At 52.9% G+C, this 13,910-nt stretch overlaps 29 non-coding genes and 3 pseudogenes across 29 annotated transcripts; all 32 read left to right on the forward strand.

Annotated features, from left to right (window-relative positions):
* Nucleotides 1–69: 69 nt before the first annotated feature.
* LOC142637691 (5S ribosomal RNA) lies at nt 70–188 on the forward strand (annotated as a pseudogene).
* A 602-nt stretch (nt 189–790) lies between these two features.
* On the forward strand, nt 791–905 carry LOC142637682 (5S ribosomal RNA; annotated as a pseudogene).
* Nucleotides 906–1,146: 241 nt separating this feature from the next.
* LOC142637600 (5S ribosomal RNA) lies at nt 1,147–1,265 on the forward strand. Its single transcript, XR_012844756.1, has one exon. It is a non-coding gene; the product is annotated as a 5S ribosomal RNA (ribosomal RNA).
* A 242-nt stretch (nt 1,266–1,507) lies between these two features.
* LOC142637631 (5S ribosomal RNA) lies at nt 1,508–1,626 on the forward strand. Its single transcript, XR_012844787.1, has one exon. It is a non-coding gene; the product is annotated as a 5S ribosomal RNA (ribosomal RNA).
* Nucleotides 1,627–1,870: 244 nt separating this feature from the next.
* On the forward strand, nt 1,871–1,988 carry LOC142637610 (5S ribosomal RNA). The gene has a single exon (XR_012844766.1). It is a non-coding gene; the product is annotated as a 5S ribosomal RNA (ribosomal RNA).
* A 241-nt stretch (nt 1,989–2,229) lies between these two features.
* LOC142637549 (5S ribosomal RNA) lies at nt 2,230–2,348 on the forward strand. Its single transcript, XR_012844708.1, has one exon. It is a non-coding gene; the product is annotated as a 5S ribosomal RNA (ribosomal RNA).
* Nucleotides 2,349–2,590: 242 nt separating this feature from the next.
* Nucleotides 2,591–2,709, forward strand: LOC142637562 (5S ribosomal RNA). Its single transcript, XR_012844721.1, has one exon. It is a non-coding gene; the product is annotated as a 5S ribosomal RNA (ribosomal RNA).
* A 236-nt stretch (nt 2,710–2,945) lies between these two features.
* On the forward strand, nt 2,946–3,064 carry LOC142637567 (5S ribosomal RNA). Its single transcript, XR_012844725.1, has one exon. It is a non-coding gene; the product is annotated as a 5S ribosomal RNA (ribosomal RNA).
* Nucleotides 3,065–3,308: 244 nt separating this feature from the next.
* Nucleotides 3,309–3,427, forward strand: LOC142637541 (5S ribosomal RNA). Its single transcript, XR_012844701.1, has one exon. It is a non-coding gene; the product is annotated as a 5S ribosomal RNA (ribosomal RNA).
* Nucleotides 3,428–3,670: 243 nt separating this feature from the next.
* LOC142637570 (5S ribosomal RNA) lies at nt 3,671–3,788 on the forward strand. The gene has a single exon (XR_012844728.1). It is a non-coding gene; the product is annotated as a 5S ribosomal RNA (ribosomal RNA).
* Nucleotides 3,789–4,031: 243 nt separating this feature from the next.
* LOC142637500 (5S ribosomal RNA) lies at nt 4,032–4,150 on the forward strand. The gene has a single exon (XR_012844662.1). It is a non-coding gene; the product is annotated as a 5S ribosomal RNA (ribosomal RNA).
* A 243-nt stretch (nt 4,151–4,393) lies between these two features.
* LOC142637533 (5S ribosomal RNA) lies at nt 4,394–4,512 on the forward strand. The gene has a single exon (XR_012844693.1). It is a non-coding gene; the product is annotated as a 5S ribosomal RNA (ribosomal RNA).
* A 244-nt stretch (nt 4,513–4,756) lies between these two features.
* Nucleotides 4,757–4,875, forward strand: LOC142637534 (5S ribosomal RNA). Its single transcript, XR_012844694.1, has one exon. It is a non-coding gene; the product is annotated as a 5S ribosomal RNA (ribosomal RNA).
* Nucleotides 4,876–5,119: 244 nt separating this feature from the next.
* LOC142637571 (5S ribosomal RNA) lies at nt 5,120–5,237 on the forward strand. Its single transcript, XR_012844729.1, has one exon. It is a non-coding gene; the product is annotated as a 5S ribosomal RNA (ribosomal RNA).
* A 244-nt stretch (nt 5,238–5,481) lies between these two features.
* LOC142637539 (5S ribosomal RNA) lies at nt 5,482–5,600 on the forward strand. The gene has a single exon (XR_012844699.1). It is a non-coding gene; the product is annotated as a 5S ribosomal RNA (ribosomal RNA).
* A 244-nt stretch (nt 5,601–5,844) lies between these two features.
* LOC142637671 (5S ribosomal RNA) lies at nt 5,845–5,963 on the forward strand. Its single transcript, XR_012844824.1, has one exon. It is a non-coding gene; the product is annotated as a 5S ribosomal RNA (ribosomal RNA).
* Nucleotides 5,964–6,207: 244 nt separating this feature from the next.
* Nucleotides 6,208–6,326, forward strand: LOC142637599 (5S ribosomal RNA). The gene has a single exon (XR_012844755.1). It is a non-coding gene; the product is annotated as a 5S ribosomal RNA (ribosomal RNA).
* Nucleotides 6,327–6,569: 243 nt separating this feature from the next.
* On the forward strand, nt 6,570–6,688 carry LOC142637598 (5S ribosomal RNA). The gene has a single exon (XR_012844754.1). It is a non-coding gene; the product is annotated as a 5S ribosomal RNA (ribosomal RNA).
* Nucleotides 6,689–6,931: 243 nt separating this feature from the next.
* Nucleotides 6,932–7,050, forward strand: LOC142637629 (5S ribosomal RNA). The gene has a single exon (XR_012844785.1). It is a non-coding gene; the product is annotated as a 5S ribosomal RNA (ribosomal RNA).
* Nucleotides 7,051–7,294: 244 nt separating this feature from the next.
* LOC142637643 (5S ribosomal RNA) lies at nt 7,295–7,410 on the forward strand. Its single transcript, XR_012844799.1, has one exon. It is a non-coding gene; the product is annotated as a 5S ribosomal RNA (ribosomal RNA).
* Nucleotides 7,411–7,654: 244 nt separating this feature from the next.
* On the forward strand, nt 7,655–7,773 carry LOC142637607 (5S ribosomal RNA). The gene has a single exon (XR_012844763.1). It is a non-coding gene; the product is annotated as a 5S ribosomal RNA (ribosomal RNA).
* A 244-nt stretch (nt 7,774–8,017) lies between these two features.
* Nucleotides 8,018–8,136, forward strand: LOC142637543 (5S ribosomal RNA). The gene has a single exon (XR_012844703.1). It is a non-coding gene; the product is annotated as a 5S ribosomal RNA (ribosomal RNA).
* Nucleotides 8,137–8,379: 243 nt separating this feature from the next.
* Nucleotides 8,380–8,498, forward strand: LOC142637619 (5S ribosomal RNA). Its single transcript, XR_012844775.1, has one exon. It is a non-coding gene; the product is annotated as a 5S ribosomal RNA (ribosomal RNA).
* A 244-nt stretch (nt 8,499–8,742) lies between these two features.
* Nucleotides 8,743–8,861, forward strand: LOC142637551 (5S ribosomal RNA). Its single transcript, XR_012844710.1, has one exon. It is a non-coding gene; the product is annotated as a 5S ribosomal RNA (ribosomal RNA).
* A 244-nt stretch (nt 8,862–9,105) lies between these two features.
* LOC142637696 (5S ribosomal RNA) lies at nt 9,106–9,224 on the forward strand (annotated as a pseudogene).
* Nucleotides 9,225–9,468: 244 nt separating this feature from the next.
* LOC142637730 (5S ribosomal RNA) lies at nt 9,469–9,587 on the forward strand. Its single transcript, XR_012844856.1, has one exon. It is a non-coding gene; the product is annotated as a 5S ribosomal RNA (ribosomal RNA).
* A 243-nt stretch (nt 9,588–9,830) lies between these two features.
* On the forward strand, nt 9,831–9,949 carry LOC142637769 (5S ribosomal RNA). The gene has a single exon (XR_012844893.1). It is a non-coding gene; the product is annotated as a 5S ribosomal RNA (ribosomal RNA).
* A 243-nt stretch (nt 9,950–10,192) lies between these two features.
* Nucleotides 10,193–10,311, forward strand: LOC142637560 (5S ribosomal RNA). The gene has a single exon (XR_012844719.1). It is a non-coding gene; the product is annotated as a 5S ribosomal RNA (ribosomal RNA).
* A 244-nt stretch (nt 10,312–10,555) lies between these two features.
* Nucleotides 10,556–10,674, forward strand: LOC142637638 (5S ribosomal RNA). Its single transcript, XR_012844794.1, has one exon. It is a non-coding gene; the product is annotated as a 5S ribosomal RNA (ribosomal RNA).
* Nucleotides 10,675–10,918: 244 nt separating this feature from the next.
* LOC142637559 (5S ribosomal RNA) lies at nt 10,919–11,037 on the forward strand. Its single transcript, XR_012844718.1, has one exon. It is a non-coding gene; the product is annotated as a 5S ribosomal RNA (ribosomal RNA).
* Nucleotides 11,038–11,281: 244 nt separating this feature from the next.
* Nucleotides 11,282–11,400, forward strand: LOC142637540 (5S ribosomal RNA). Its single transcript, XR_012844700.1, has one exon. It is a non-coding gene; the product is annotated as a 5S ribosomal RNA (ribosomal RNA).
* A 245-nt stretch (nt 11,401–11,645) lies between these two features.
* LOC142637583 (5S ribosomal RNA) lies at nt 11,646–11,764 on the forward strand. The gene has a single exon (XR_012844740.1). It is a non-coding gene; the product is annotated as a 5S ribosomal RNA (ribosomal RNA).
* The last annotated feature ends 2,146 nt before the right edge of the window (nt 11,765–13,910 follow it).

Raw genomic sequence — 13,910 nt, forward strand, 5'->3', positions numbered from 1 at the left:
TATGCGGTGGTGTTAAAGTGCGTCGCCGCATCCGGATCCTTTATAAGAATTAAACGCGCTTATGCTGATGGGTGCGATCATACCAACACTAATGCGCCGGATGCCATCAGAACTCTGCAGCTAAGCGTGTTTGGGCGAGAGTGGTACTTGGATGGGTGACCTCGTGGGAAGTCCTCGTGTAGAAACGCTTTCTTTTTCATCGCGTTCGTTTTTATTTCTTCCGCCGGGCTTATCGTTCACGTCGGCCCAGACGCTCGCTTCGCGGGCTTAGTCTGCCCCGGACCAAAAATACGGGGCGACAAAGCGTCGGGGCGATGTCGATCTCGAAAAATCCGCGGAAGCCCCTCGGGTTGCACCTGTGTATGCGGTGGTGTTAAAGTGCGTCGCTGCATCCGGATCCCTTATAAGAATTAAACGCGCTTATGCTGATGGGTGCGATCATACCAACACTAATGCACCGGATCCCATCACAAATCCGCTGGAAAGCGTGTTTTCTCGAGAGTAGTACTAGCATGTGTGACATCCTGGGAAGTTCTCGTGTTGCACCCCTTTCTTTTTCTTCGCGTTCGTTTTTATTTCTTCCGCCGGGCTTATCGTTCACGTCGGCCCAGACGCTCGCTTCGCGGGCTTAGTCCGCCCCGGACCAAAAATACGGGCGACAAAGCGTCGGGGCGATGTCGATCTCGAAAAATCCGCGGAAGCCCCTCGGGTTGCAACAGAGAATGCGGTCTTCTTAAACTGCGTCGCTGCATCCGGATCCCTTATAAGAATTAAACGCGCTTATGCTGATGGGTGCGATCATACCAACACTAATGCACCGGATCCCATCGAACTCCGCGTAAGCGTGTTTGGGCGAGAGTAGTACTAGGATGGGTGACCTCCGGGAAGTCCTCGTGTTGCACCCCTTTCTTTTTCTTCGCGTTCGTTTTTATTTCTTCCGCCGGCTTATCGTTCACGTCGGCCCAGACGCTCGCTTCGCGGGCTTAGTCTGCCCCGGACCAAAAATACGGGGCGACAAAGCGTCGGGGCGATGTCGATCTCGAAAAATCCGTGGAAGCCCCTCGGGTTGCACCTGTGTATGCGGTGGCGTTAAAGTGCGTCGCTGCATACGGATCCTTTATAAGAATTAAACGCGCTTATGCTGATGGGTGCGATCATACCAACATCGATGCGCCGGATCCCATCAGAACTCCCCAGCTAAGCGTGTTTGGGCGAGAGTAGTACTAGGATGGGTGACCTCCTGGGAAGTCCTCGTGTTGCCCCCCTTTCTTTTTCTTCGCGTTCTATTTTTATTTCTTCCGTCGGGCTTATCGTTCACGTCGGCCCATACGCTCGCTTCGCGGGCTTAGTCCGCCCGGTCCAAAAATACGGGGCGACAAAGCGTCGGGGCGATGTCGATCTCGAAAAATCCGCGGAAGCCCCTCGGGTTGCTCCTGTTTTTGCGGTGGTGTTAATCTGCGTCGCCTCATCATGTTCCCTTATAAGAATTAAACGCGCTTATGCTGATGGGTGCGATCATACCAACACTAATGCACCGGATCCCATCGAACTCCGCAGCTTAAGCGTGTTTGGGCGAGAGTAGTACTAGGACGGGAGACCTCCTGGGAAGTCCTCGTGTTGCACCCCTTTCTTTTTCTTCGCGTTCTGTTTTTATTTCTTCCGCCGGGCTTATCGTTCACGTCGGCCCAGGACGCGAGCATCGCGCGCCTGGACTCCCCACCAACAAAAATACGGGGCGACAAAGCGTCGGGGCGATGTCGATCTCGAAAAATCCGCGGAAGCCCCTCGGGTTGCACCTGTGTATGCGGTGGTGTTAAAGTGCGTCGCTGCATCCGGATCCCTTATAAGAATTAAACGCGCTTATGCTGATGGGTGCGATCATACCAACACTAATGCACCGGATCCCATCGAACTCCGCGATTAAGCGTGTTTGGGCGAGAGTAGTACTAGGATGGGTGACCTCCCGGGAAGTCCTCGTGTTGCACCCCTTTCTTTTTCTTCGCGTTCGTTTTTATTTCTTCCGCCGGGCTTATCGTTCACGTCGGCCCAGACGCTCGCTTCGCGGGCTTAGTCCGCCCGGACCAAAAATACGGGGCGACAAAGCGTCGGGGCGATGTCGATCTCGAAAAATCCGCGGAAGCCCCTCGGGTTGCAGACGTGTTTGCGGCGGTTTTAAAGTGCGTCGCTGCATCCGGATCCCTTATAAGAATTAAACGCGCTTATGCTGATGGGTGCGATCATACCAACACTAATGCACCGGATCCCATCAGAACTCAGCAGTTAAGAGTGTTTGGGCGAGAGTAGTACTAGGATGGGTGACCTCCTGGGAAGTCCTCGTGTTGCACCCCTTTCTTTTTCTTCGCGTGCTGTTTTTATTTCTTCCGCCGGGCTTATCGTTCACGTCGGCCCAGACGCTCGCTTCGCGGGCTTAGTCCGCCCGGACCAAAAATACGGGGCGACAAAGCGTCGGGGCGATGTCGATCTCGAAAAATCCGCGGAAGCCCCTCGGGTTGCACCAGTGTATGCGGTGGTGTTAAAGTGCGTCGCTGCATCCGGATCCCTTATAAGAATTAAACGCGCTTATGCTGATGGGTGCGATCATACCAACACTAATGCACCGGATCCCACCAGAACTCCGCAGTTAAGCGTGTTTGGGCGAGAGTAGTACTAGGATGGGTGACCTCTTGGGAAGTCCTTGTGTTGCACCCCTTTCTTTTTCTTCGCTTTATTTCTTCCGCCGGGCTTATCGTTCACGTCGGCCCAGGACGCTCGCTTCGCGGGCTTAGTCTGCCCCGGACCAAAAATACGGGGCGACAAAGCGTCGGGGCGATGTCGATCTCGAAAAATCCGCGGAAGCCCCTCGGGTTGCACCTGTGTATGCGGTGGTGTTAAAGTGCGTCGCTGCATCCGGATCCCTTATAAGAATTAAACGCGCTTATGCTGATGGGTGCGATCATACCAACACTAATGCACCGGATCCCATCAGAACTCCGCTGGTAAGCGTGTTTGGGCGAGAGTAGTACTAGGATGGGTGACCTCCTGGGAAGTCCTCGTGTTGCACCCCTTTCTTTTTCTTCGCGTTCTGTTTTTATTTCTTCCGCCGGGCTTATCGTTCACGTCGGCCCAGGACGCTCGCTTCGCGGGCTTAGTCTGCCCCGGACCAAAAATACGGGGCGACAAAGCGTCGGGGCGATGTCGATCTCGAAAAATCCGCGGAAGCCCCTCGGGTTGCACCTGTGTATGCGGTGGTGTTAAAGTGCGTCGCTGCATCCGGATCCCTTATAAGAATTAAACGCGCTTATGCTGATGGGTGCGATCATACCAACACTAATGCACCGGATCCCATCCGAACTCCGCAGTTAAGCGTGTTTGGGCGAGAGTAGTACTAGGATGGGTGACCTCCTGGGAAGTCCTCGTGTTGCAGCCCTTTCTTTTTCATCGCGTTTTATTTTATTTCTTCCGCCGGGCTTATCGTTCACGTCGGCCCAGGACGCTCGCTTCGCGGGCTTAGTCTGCCCCGGACCAAAAATACGGGGCGACAAAGCGTCGGGGCGATGTCGATCTCGAAAAATCCGCGGAAGCCCCTCGGGTTGCACCTGTGTATGCGGTGGTGTTAAAGTGCGTCGCTGCATCCGGATCCCTTATAAGAATTAAACGCGCTTATGCTGATGGGTGCGATCATACCAACACTAATGCACCGGATCCCATCAGAACTCCGCAGTTAAGCGTGTTTGGGCGAGAGTAGTACTAGGATGGGTGACCTCCTGGAATTCCTCGTGTTGCACCCCTTTCTTTTTCTTCGCGTTCTGTTTTTATTTCTTCCGCCGGGCTTATCGTTCACGTCGGCCCAGGACGCTCGCTTCGCGGGCTTAGTTTTCCGGGACCAAAAATACGGGGCGACAAAGCGTCGGGGCGATGTCGATCTCGAAAAATCCGCGGAAGCCCCTCGGGTTGCACCGGTGTATGCGGTGGTGTTAAAGTGCGTCGCTGCATCCGGATCCCTTATAAGAATTAAACGCGCTTATGCTGATGGGTGCGATCATACCAACACTAATGCACCGGATCCCATCCGAACTCCGCAGTTAAGCGTGTTTGGGCGAGAGTAGTACTAGGATGGGTGACCTCCTGGGAAGTCCTCGTGTTGCACCCCTTTCTTTTTCTTCGCGTTCGGTATTTATTTCTTCCGCCGGGCTTATCGTTCACGTCGGCCCAGGACGCTCGCTTCGCGGGCTTAGTCTGCCCGGACCAAAAATACGGGGCGACAAAGCGTCGGGGCGATGTCGATCTCGAAAAATCCGCGGAAGCCCCTCGGGTTGCACCTGTGTATGCGGTGGTGTTAAAGTGCGTCGCTGCATCCGGATCCCTTATAAGAATTAAACGCGCTTATGCTGATGGGTGCGATCATACCAACACTAATGCACCGGATCCCATCAGAACTCCGCAGTTAAGCGTGTTTGGGCGAGAGTAGTACTAGGATGGGTGACCTCCTGGGAAGTCCTCGTGTTGCACCCCTTTCTTTTTCTTCGCGTTCTGTTTTTATTTCTTCCGCCGGGCTTATCGTTCACGTCGGCCCAGGACGCTCGCTTCGCGGGCTTAGTCTGCCCCGGACCAAAAATACGGGGCGACAAAGCGTCGGGGCGATGTCGATCTCGAAAAATCCGCGGAAGCCCCTCGGGTTGCACCTGTGTATGCGGTGGTGTTAAAGTGCGTCGCTGCATCCGGATCCCTTATAAGAATTAAACGCGCTTATGCTGATGGGTGCGATCATACCAACACTAATGCACCGGATCCCATCAGAACTCCGCAGTTAAGCGTGTTTGGGCGAGAGTAGTACTAGGATGGGTGACCTCCTGGGAAGTCCTCGTGTTGCACCCCTTTCTTTTTCTTCGCGTTCTGTTTTTATTTCTTCCGCCGGGCTTATCGTTCACGTCGGCCCAGGACGCTCGCTTCGCGGGCTTAGTCTGCCCCGGACCAAAAATACGGGGCGACAAAGCGTCGGGGCGATGTCGATCTCGAAAAATCCGCGGAAGCCCCTCGGGTTGCACCTGTGTATGCGGTGGTGTTAAAGTGCGTCGCTGCATCCGGATCCCTTATAAGAATTAAACGCGCTTATGCTGATGGGTGCGATCATACCAACACTAATGCACCGGATCCCATCAGAACTCCGCAGTTAAGCGTGTTTGGGCGAGAGTAGTACTAGGATGGGTGACCTCCTGGAATTCCTCGTGTTGCACCCCTTTCTTTTTCTTCGCGTTCTGTTTTTATTTCTTCCGCCGGGCTTATCGTTCACGTCGGCCCAGGACGCTCGCTTCGCGGGCTTAGTCTGCCCCGGACCAAAAATACGGGGCGACAAAGCGTCGGGGCGATGTCGATCTCGAAAAATCCGCGGAAGCCCCTCGGGTTGCACCTGTGTATGCGGTGGTGTCAAAGTGCGTCGCTGCATCCGGATCCCTTATAAGAATTAAACGCGCTTATGCTGATGGGTGCGATCACACCAACACTAATGCACCGGATCCCATCAGAACTCCGCAGTTAAGCGTGTTTGGGCGAGAGTAGTACTAGGATGGGTGACCTCCTGGGAAGTCCTCGTGTTGCACCCCTTTCTTTTTCTTCGCGTTCTGTTTTTATTTCTTCCGCCGGGCTTATCGTTCACGTCGGCCCAGGACGCTCGCTTCGCGGGCTTAGTCTGCCCCGGACCAAAAATACGGGGCGACAAAGCGTCGGGGCGATGTCGATCTCGAAAAATCCGCGGAAGCCCCTCGGGTTGCACCTGTGTATGCGGTGGTGTTAAAGTGCGTCGCTGCATCCGGATCCCTTATAAGAATTAAACGCGCTTATGCTGATGGGTGTGATCATACCAACACTAATGCACCGGATCGCATCAGAACTCCACAGTTAAACGTCTTTGGGACAGAGTAGTACTAGGATGGGTGACCTCCTGGGAAGTCCTCGTGTTGCACCCCTTTCTTTTTCTTCGCGTTCTATTTTTATTTCTTCCGCCGGGTTTATCGTTCACGTCGGCCTAGGACGCACGCTTTACGAGCTTAGTCTGCCCCGGACCGAAAATACGGGGCAACAAATCGTCGGGGCGATATCGATCTCGAAAAATCCGCGGGACCTCCTCGGGTTGCACCTGTGTATGCGGTGGTTTTAAAGTGCGTCGCTGCATGTGGATCATTTATAGGATTTAAACGCGCTTATGCTGATGGACGTGATCATACCAACACTATTGCACCGGATCCCATCAGAACTCCGCATTTAAGCGTGTTTGGGCGAGAGTAGTACTAGGATGGGTGACCTCCTGGGAAGTCCTCGTGTTGCACCCCTTTCTTTTTCATCGCGTTTTATTTTATTTCTTCCGTCGGGCTTGTCGTTCACGTCGGCCCAGGACGCTCGCTTCGCGGGCTTAGTCTGCCCCGGACCAAAAATACGGGGCGCCAAAGCGTCGGGGCGATGTCGATCTCGAAAAATCCGCGGAAGCCCCTCGGGTTGAACCTGTGCACGCGGTGGTGTTAAAGTGCGTCGCTGCATCCGGATCCCTTATAAGAATTAAACGCGCTTATGCTGATGGGTGCGATCATACCAACACTAATGCACCGGATCCCATCAGAACTCCGCGCAAAAGCGTGTTTGGGCGAGAGTAGTACTAGGATGGGTGACCTCCTGGGAAGTCCTCGTGTTGCACCCCTTTCTTTTTCTTCGCGTTCTGTTTTTATTTCGTCCGCCGGGCTTATCGTTCACGTCGGCCCTGGACGCTCTCTTAGCGGTGTTAGTCTGGGCGGACCAAAAATACGGGGCGACAAAGCGTCGGGGCGATGTCGATCTCGAAAAATCCGCGGAAGCCCCTCGGTGTTCACTCGTGTATGCGGTGGTGTTAAAGTGCGTCGCTGCATCCGGATCCCTTATAAGAATTAAACGCGCTTATGCTGATGGGTGCGATCATACCAACACTAATGCACCGGATCCCATCAGAACTCCGCTTTTTTGAGTGTTTGGGCGAGAGTAGTACTAGGATGGGTGACCTCCTGGGAAGTCCTCGTGTTGCACCCCTTTCTTTTTCTTCGCGTTCTGTTTTTATTTCTTCCGCCGGGCTTATCGTTCACGTCGGCCCTGGACGCTCGCTTCGCGGGCTTAGTCTGCCCCGGACCAAAAATACGGGGCGACAAAGCGTCGGGGCGATGTCGATCTCGAAAAATCCGCGGAAGCCCCTCGGGTTGCACCGGTGTATGCGGTGGTGTTAAAGTGCGTCGCTGCATCCGGATCCCTTATAAGAATTAAACGCGCTTATGCTGATGGGTGCGATCATACCAACACTAATGCACCGGATCCCATAACTCCGCAGTTAAGCGTGTTTGGGCGAGAGTAGTACTAGGACGGGAGACCTCCTGGGAAGTCCTCGTGTTGCACCCCTTTCTTTTTCTTCGCGTTCGGTTTTTATTTCTTCCGCCGGGCTTATCGTTCACGTCTGCCCAGGACGCTCGCTTCGCGGGCTTAGTATGCCCCGGACCAAAAATACGGGGCGACTAAGCGTCGGGGCGATGTCGATCTCGAAAAATACGCGGAAGCCCCTCGGGTTGCACTTGTGTATGCGGTGGTGTTAAAGTGCGTCGCTGCATCCGGATCCCTTATAAGAATTAAACGCGCTTATGCTGATGGGTGCGATCATACCAACACTAATGCACCGGATCCCATCAGAACTCCGCAATTAAGCGGGTTTGGGCGAGAGTAGTACTAGGAAGGATGACCTTCTGGGAAGTCCTCGTGTTGCACCCCTTTCTTTTTCTTCGCGTTCTGTTTTTCTTTCTTCCGCCGGGCTTATCGTTCACGTCAGCCCAGGACGCTCGCTTCGCGGGCTTAGTCTGCCCCGGACCGAAAATACGGGGCGACAAAGCGTCGGGGCGATGTCGATCTCGAAAAATCCGCGGAAGCCCCTCGGATTGCACCGGTGTATGCGGTGGTGTTAAAGTGCGTCGCTGCATCCGGATCCCTTATAAGAATTAAACGCGCTTATGCTGATGGGTGCGATCATACCAACACTAATGCACCGGATCCCATCCGAACTCCGCAGTTAAGCGTGTTTGGGCGAGAGTAGTACTAGGATGGGTGACCTCCTGGGAAGTCCTCGTGTTGCAGCCCTTTCTTTTTCATCGCGTTTTATTTTATTTCTTCCGCCGGGCTTATCGTTCACGTCGGCCCAGGACGCTCGCTTCGCGGGCTTAGTCTGCCCCGGACCAAAAATACGGGGCGACAAAGCGTCGGGGCGATGTCGATCTCGAAAAATCCGCGGAAGCCCCTCGGGTTGCACCAGTGTATGCGGTGGTGTTAAAGTGCGTCGCTGCATCCGGATCCCTTATAAGAATTAAACGCGCTTATGCTGATGGGTGCGATCATACCAACACTAATGCACCGGATCCCATCCGAACTCCGCAGTTAAGCGTGTTTGGGCGAGAGTAGTACTAGGATGGGTGACCTCCTGGGAAGTCCTCGTGTTGCACCCCTTTCTTTTTCTTCGCGTTCTGTTTTTATTTCTTCCGCCGGGCTTATCGTTCACGTCGGCCCTGGACGCTCGCTTCGCGGGCTTAGTCTGCCCCGGACCAAAAATACGGGGCGACAGAGCGTCGGGGCGATGTCGATCTCGAAAAATCCGCGGAAGCCCCTCGGGTTGCACCGGTGTATGCGGTGGTGTTAAAGTGCGTCGCTGCATCCGGATCCCTTATAAGAATTAAACGCGCTTATGCTGATGGGTGCGATCATACCAACACTAATGCACCGGATCCCACCAGAACTCCGCAGTTAAGCGTGTTTGGGCGAGATTAGTACTAGGATGGGTGACCTCCTGGGAAGTCCTCGTGTTGCACCCCTTTCTTTTTCTTCGCGTTCTGTTTTTATTTCTTCCGCCGGGCTTATCGTTCACGTCGGCCCGGGACGCTCGCTTCGCGGGCTTAGTCTGCCCCGGATCAAAAATACGGGGCGACAAAGCGTCGGGGCGATGTCGATCTCGAAAAATCCGCGGAAGCCCCTCGGGTTGCACCTGTGTATGCGGTGGTGTTAAAGTGCGTCGCTGCATCCGGATCCCTTATAAGAATTAAACGCGCTTATGCTGATGGGTGCGATCATACCAACACTAATGCACCGGATCCCATCTTATGTGAGCTGATTAGCGTGTTTGGGCGAGAGTAGTACTAGGATGGGTGACCTCCTGGGAAGTCCTCGTGTTGCACCCCTTTCTTTTTCTTCGCGTTCTGTTTTTATTTCTTCCGCCGGGCTTATCGTTCACGTCGGCCCAGGACGCTCGCTTCGCGGGCTTAGTGTGCCCGTGACCAAAAATACGGGGCGACAAAGCGTCGGGGCGATGTCGATCTCGAAAAATCCGCGGAAGCCCCTCGGGTTGCTCGAGTTTAGTCGGTGGGGTTAAAGTGCGTCGCTGCATCCGGATCCCTTATAAGAATTAAACGCGCTTATGCTGATGGGTGCGATCATACCAACACTAATGCACCGGATCCCATCCGAACTCCGCAGTTAAGCGTGTTTGGGCGAGAGTAGTACTAGGATGGGTGACCTCCTGGGAAGTCCTCGTGTTGCACCCCTTTCTTTTTCTTCGCGTTCGTTTTTATTTCTTCCGCCGGGCTTATCGTTCACGGCGGGCCGGGGCGCTCGCTTCGCGGGCTTAGTCTGCCCCGGACCAAAAATACGGGGCGACAAAGCGTCGGGGCGATGTCGATCTCGAAAAATCCGCGGAAGCCCCTCGGGTTGCACCAGTGTATGCGGTGGTGTTAAAGTGCGTCGCTGCATCCGGATCCCTTATAAGAATTAAACGCGCTTATGCTGATGGGTGCGATCATACCAACACTAATGCACCGGATCCCATCCGAACTCCGCAGTTAAGCGTGTTTGGGCGAGAGTAGTACTAGGATGGGTGACCTCCTGGGAAGTCCTCGTGTTGCACCCCTTTCTTTTTCTTCGCGTTCGCATTTTATATCTACCGCCTGGAAAATCGTTCACGACGCCACAGGACGCTCGCTTCGCGGGCTTAGTCCGCCCGGACCAAAAATACGGGGCGACAAAGCGTCGGGGCGATGTCGATCTCGAAAAATCCGCGGAAGCCCCTCGGGTTGCACCAGTGTATGCGGTGGTGTTAAAGTGCGTCGCTGCATCCGGATCCCTTATAAGAATTAAACGCGCTTATGCTGATGGGTGCGATCTTACCAACACTAATGCACCGGATTCCATCTGAACTCCGCAGTTAAGCGTGTTTGGGCGAGAGTAGTACTAGGATGGGTGACCTCCTGGGAAGTCCTCGTGTTGCACCCCTTTCTTTTTCTTCGCGTTCTGTTTTTATTTCTTCCGCCGGGCTTATCGTTCACGTCGGCCCTTGAAGCTCGCTTCGCGGGCTTAGTCTGCCCCGGACCAAAAATACGGGGCGACAAAGTGTCGGGGCGATGTCGATCTCGAAAAATCCGCGGAAGCCCCTCGGGTTGCACCTGTGTATGCGGTGGTGTTAAAGTGCGTCCCTGCATCCGGATCCCTTATAAGAATTCAACGCGCTTATGCTGATGGGTGAGATCATACCAACACTAATGCACCGGATCCCGTCAGAACTCCGCCGTTAAGCGTGTTTGGGGGAGAGTAGTACTAGGAAGGGTGACCTCCTGGGAAGTCCTCGTGTTCCACCCCTTTCTTTTTCTTCGCGTTTTATTTTAAATCTTCCGTCAGGCTTATCGCTCACGTCGGCCCAGGACGCTCGCTTCTCGGGCTTAGTCTGCCCCGGGCCAAAAATACGGGGCGCCAAAGCGTCGGGGCGATGTCGATCTCGAACAATCCGCGGAAGCCCCACCGGGTTGAACCTGTGCATGCGGTGGTGTTAAAGTGCGTCGCTGCATCCGGATCCTATATAAGAATTAAACGCGCTTATGCTGATAGGTGCGATCATACCAACACTAATGCACCGGATCCCATCAGAACTCCGCCGTTAAGCGTGTTTGGGCGAGAGTAGTACTAGGATGGGTGACCTCCTGGGAAGTCCTCGTGTTGCACCCCTTTCTTTTTCATCGCGTTTTATTTTATTTCTCCCGTCGGGCTTATCGTTCACGTCGGCCCAGGACGCTCGCTTCGCGGGCTTAGTCTGCCCCGGGCCAAAAATACGGGGCGCCAAAGCGTCGGGGCGATGTCGATCTCGAAAAATCCGCGGAAGCCCCATCGGGTTGAACCTGTGCATGCGGTGGTGTTAAAGTGCGTCGCTGCATCCAGATCCTATATAAGAATTAAACGCGCTTATGCTGATAGGTGCGATCATACCAACACTAATGCACCGGATCCCATCAGAACTCCGCAGTTAAGCGTGTTTGGGCGAGAGTAGTACTAGGATGGGTGACCTCCTGGGAAGTCCTCGTGTTGCACCCCTTTCTTTTTCTTCGCGTTCTATTTTTATTTCTTCCGCCGGGCTTATCGTTCACGTCGGCCCAGGACGCTCGCTTCGCGGGCTTAGTCTGCCCCGGACCAAAAATACGGGGCGACAAAGCGTCGGGGCGATGTCGATCTCGAAAAATCCGCGGAAGCCCCATCGGGTTGAACCTGTGCATGCGGTGGTGTTAAAGTGCGTCGCTGCATCCGGATCCCTTATAAGAATTAAACGCGCTTATGCTGATGGGTGCGATCATACCAACACTAATGCACCCGATCCCATCAGAACTCCGCAGTTAAGCGTGTTTGGGCGAGAGTAGTACTAGGACGGGAGACCTCTTGGGAAGTCCTCGTGTTGCACCCCTTTCTTTTTCATCGCGTTTTATTTTATATCTCCCGTCGGGATTATCGTTCACGTCGATGCCCCAAACTAAATGCTAAGTTAAGTTTTAGATTGTGTATTGCTGTATTACATATATTATGATTTTAAGGCATAATTTACATATATATACTAAGGGTATGTACTTTTATTTGAAGTTACTGCTAATTGAAATGTTGTAAAGACTATACTATGTATTAGGGGGTGGAGTTAATTGTTCCACTCATGTAATTTTGCGCTAAGGAGAAGCGAATTAGTATGTTTGTACTGAAGGTTGGAAGTCAGTTGAAGATCAAACCTTTCCAATTTCTCATTAATTTTGTCAAGATATACACTGGAAATGAATGCCCTAATACAAAAATTATTACATGAGAAAAGGGGAGGGAGTCCTAACTGGCCTAGGTCTTAAACCTTGCTGGGGAGGTCCTGCTTGGATGTGCTAGCAGCCCCTTTTGCTTTGCTATCCTCCTCTGTTTGTTTTAGCTCCACTTCGAATGAGGTCTGGACTTGTTTCCCTTTTTCTTTTGCAACTGGTGGAGGAACATTGGGCTCGGCATTCTTGCTCGAAGGCTTCTCGGCTTCGTCGCCTTGTTCCTTCTCTTTGTCAGAACCAGCAGGTTCTTTAAGAGTTGGAATGGTCTCTGAAATCATAGATGGATGCGTTGAAGGCGCTGTCTCGTGGGTAGGTGCGACAGGAGGAAGCTCTTTGAGCACTTGGATGTCCTGAGGAAGCCAAATGTTCTCAGGTTTCCTCAACTCGGAAGTCGTGGGAATCCCTGCCACATTCAGAGCTTCTGCCCACACTTGTTGGCAATACTCCCTACATAGCTCGGCGAACTCCTCTGTCAATTGATTTCTGTCGCCTCAACCCCTTCTTTGTAAGCAGCCTTCTTGGCAGCCTCCACGCTTTCCTTAAGGGCACGAGCCTCTTCCCTAACTCGAGCAAGCTCCTTCTTCAGGTCAGAGTTTTCTTGTTGAGCTTTGGACAAGTCCTCGTCCTTTTGACGTAGAAGTTTGCGTTGCCCCTCCACCTGAGTTTTCGTCGTTTTAAGGCTGGCCTCGGCACCATCTCTTTCCCTCTTCTCCTCTGTCAGCTACTTGGTTAGGTTCTCGTTCTCCGCAAGGGCTTGGCCTAAGGCTTTCTCGGTCTCCTGTTTGACCTCAAGTTCAGCTGCAGCCTTCTTCCGAGAGTCTTTCACCCACTTTTTTGTAGCAAAGACTTCTTGTATGGCCTGTGTTAAATTATTAAAACAAATGCATTATTGTTCAAACGAATCCAAGGTACGTATGAACGATTTTTCGCTAAAACGTAATGAAAACAGTAACGTGGGGGTAAATATGAGACACTCACAAAAGCCAAGTCCCTTTTGAGAGAGAGAAAAAGATGTGGTTGAGTCATCTTATCTAGGGCATCCATGTCCTTTGGTAGGAGAAGAGGCCGTTCCAAAGCCTCAACTAGGTGATGAGCGTGTCCTTGCTGGAATGCCCTGATGTTGGATTGGCAGGAGATTAGGGCCCTATCTAGCTTCAGTTCGGGAGACCAATTGGCCTGTGTACGGCGTACCTCGGCCAGGTCACGGTTCTCCCCACTCTCTACCGAAGAGGCACGTCCCTTACCTTTGCCTACTTTCTGTTGTTGTTGTTGCTGCTTTAGTTTCTTCTGCCTCTCCATATCTGCCTCCTCGGCCTCGTTTTTCCTCTTCTTCTTAGGCTTCGGAATGGGAATCTTAGGATCAGAGGGAGGAGGGGGTGGTGGCAGAGGGGGAGGGATCTGTGACTCACCCGCACCTTTTTTAGAGGCTTTCGTGCCCCTCTTAGACATCAGCTTACTAAGAGTGGACATGTTGTCTTCTTCAAAGCTAGAGTCGGGTTGTGCTATTATTAAACCCTTTATGCCAGAAGTTTTTGCAGGTATGTGCTCTTCATCCGAGAGGATGACGAGTTGATCCTCTCAAGGTCTCTCAGCTTCTTCAAGGTGAAACTGGTCAATCTCCTCGTCTAACGATTGTTGCAAGGACGTAGGTTCTTCTCGGATGGTTGTTGTTTGGGAATGCATCGAGTGAGGAATTGCTGCGATAAGATGATGAAGGGGTCGTTTGGGAGTTCGTGGTCAGAAAGGAAGCCTCGTCGT

This window comes from Castanea sativa, chromosome 5, assembly GCF_040712315.1.
Source record: "Castanea sativa cultivar Marrone di Chiusa Pesio chromosome 5, ASM4071231v1".
Taxonomy (NCBI): domain Eukaryota; kingdom Viridiplantae; phylum Streptophyta; class Magnoliopsida; order Fagales; family Fagaceae; genus Castanea; species Castanea sativa.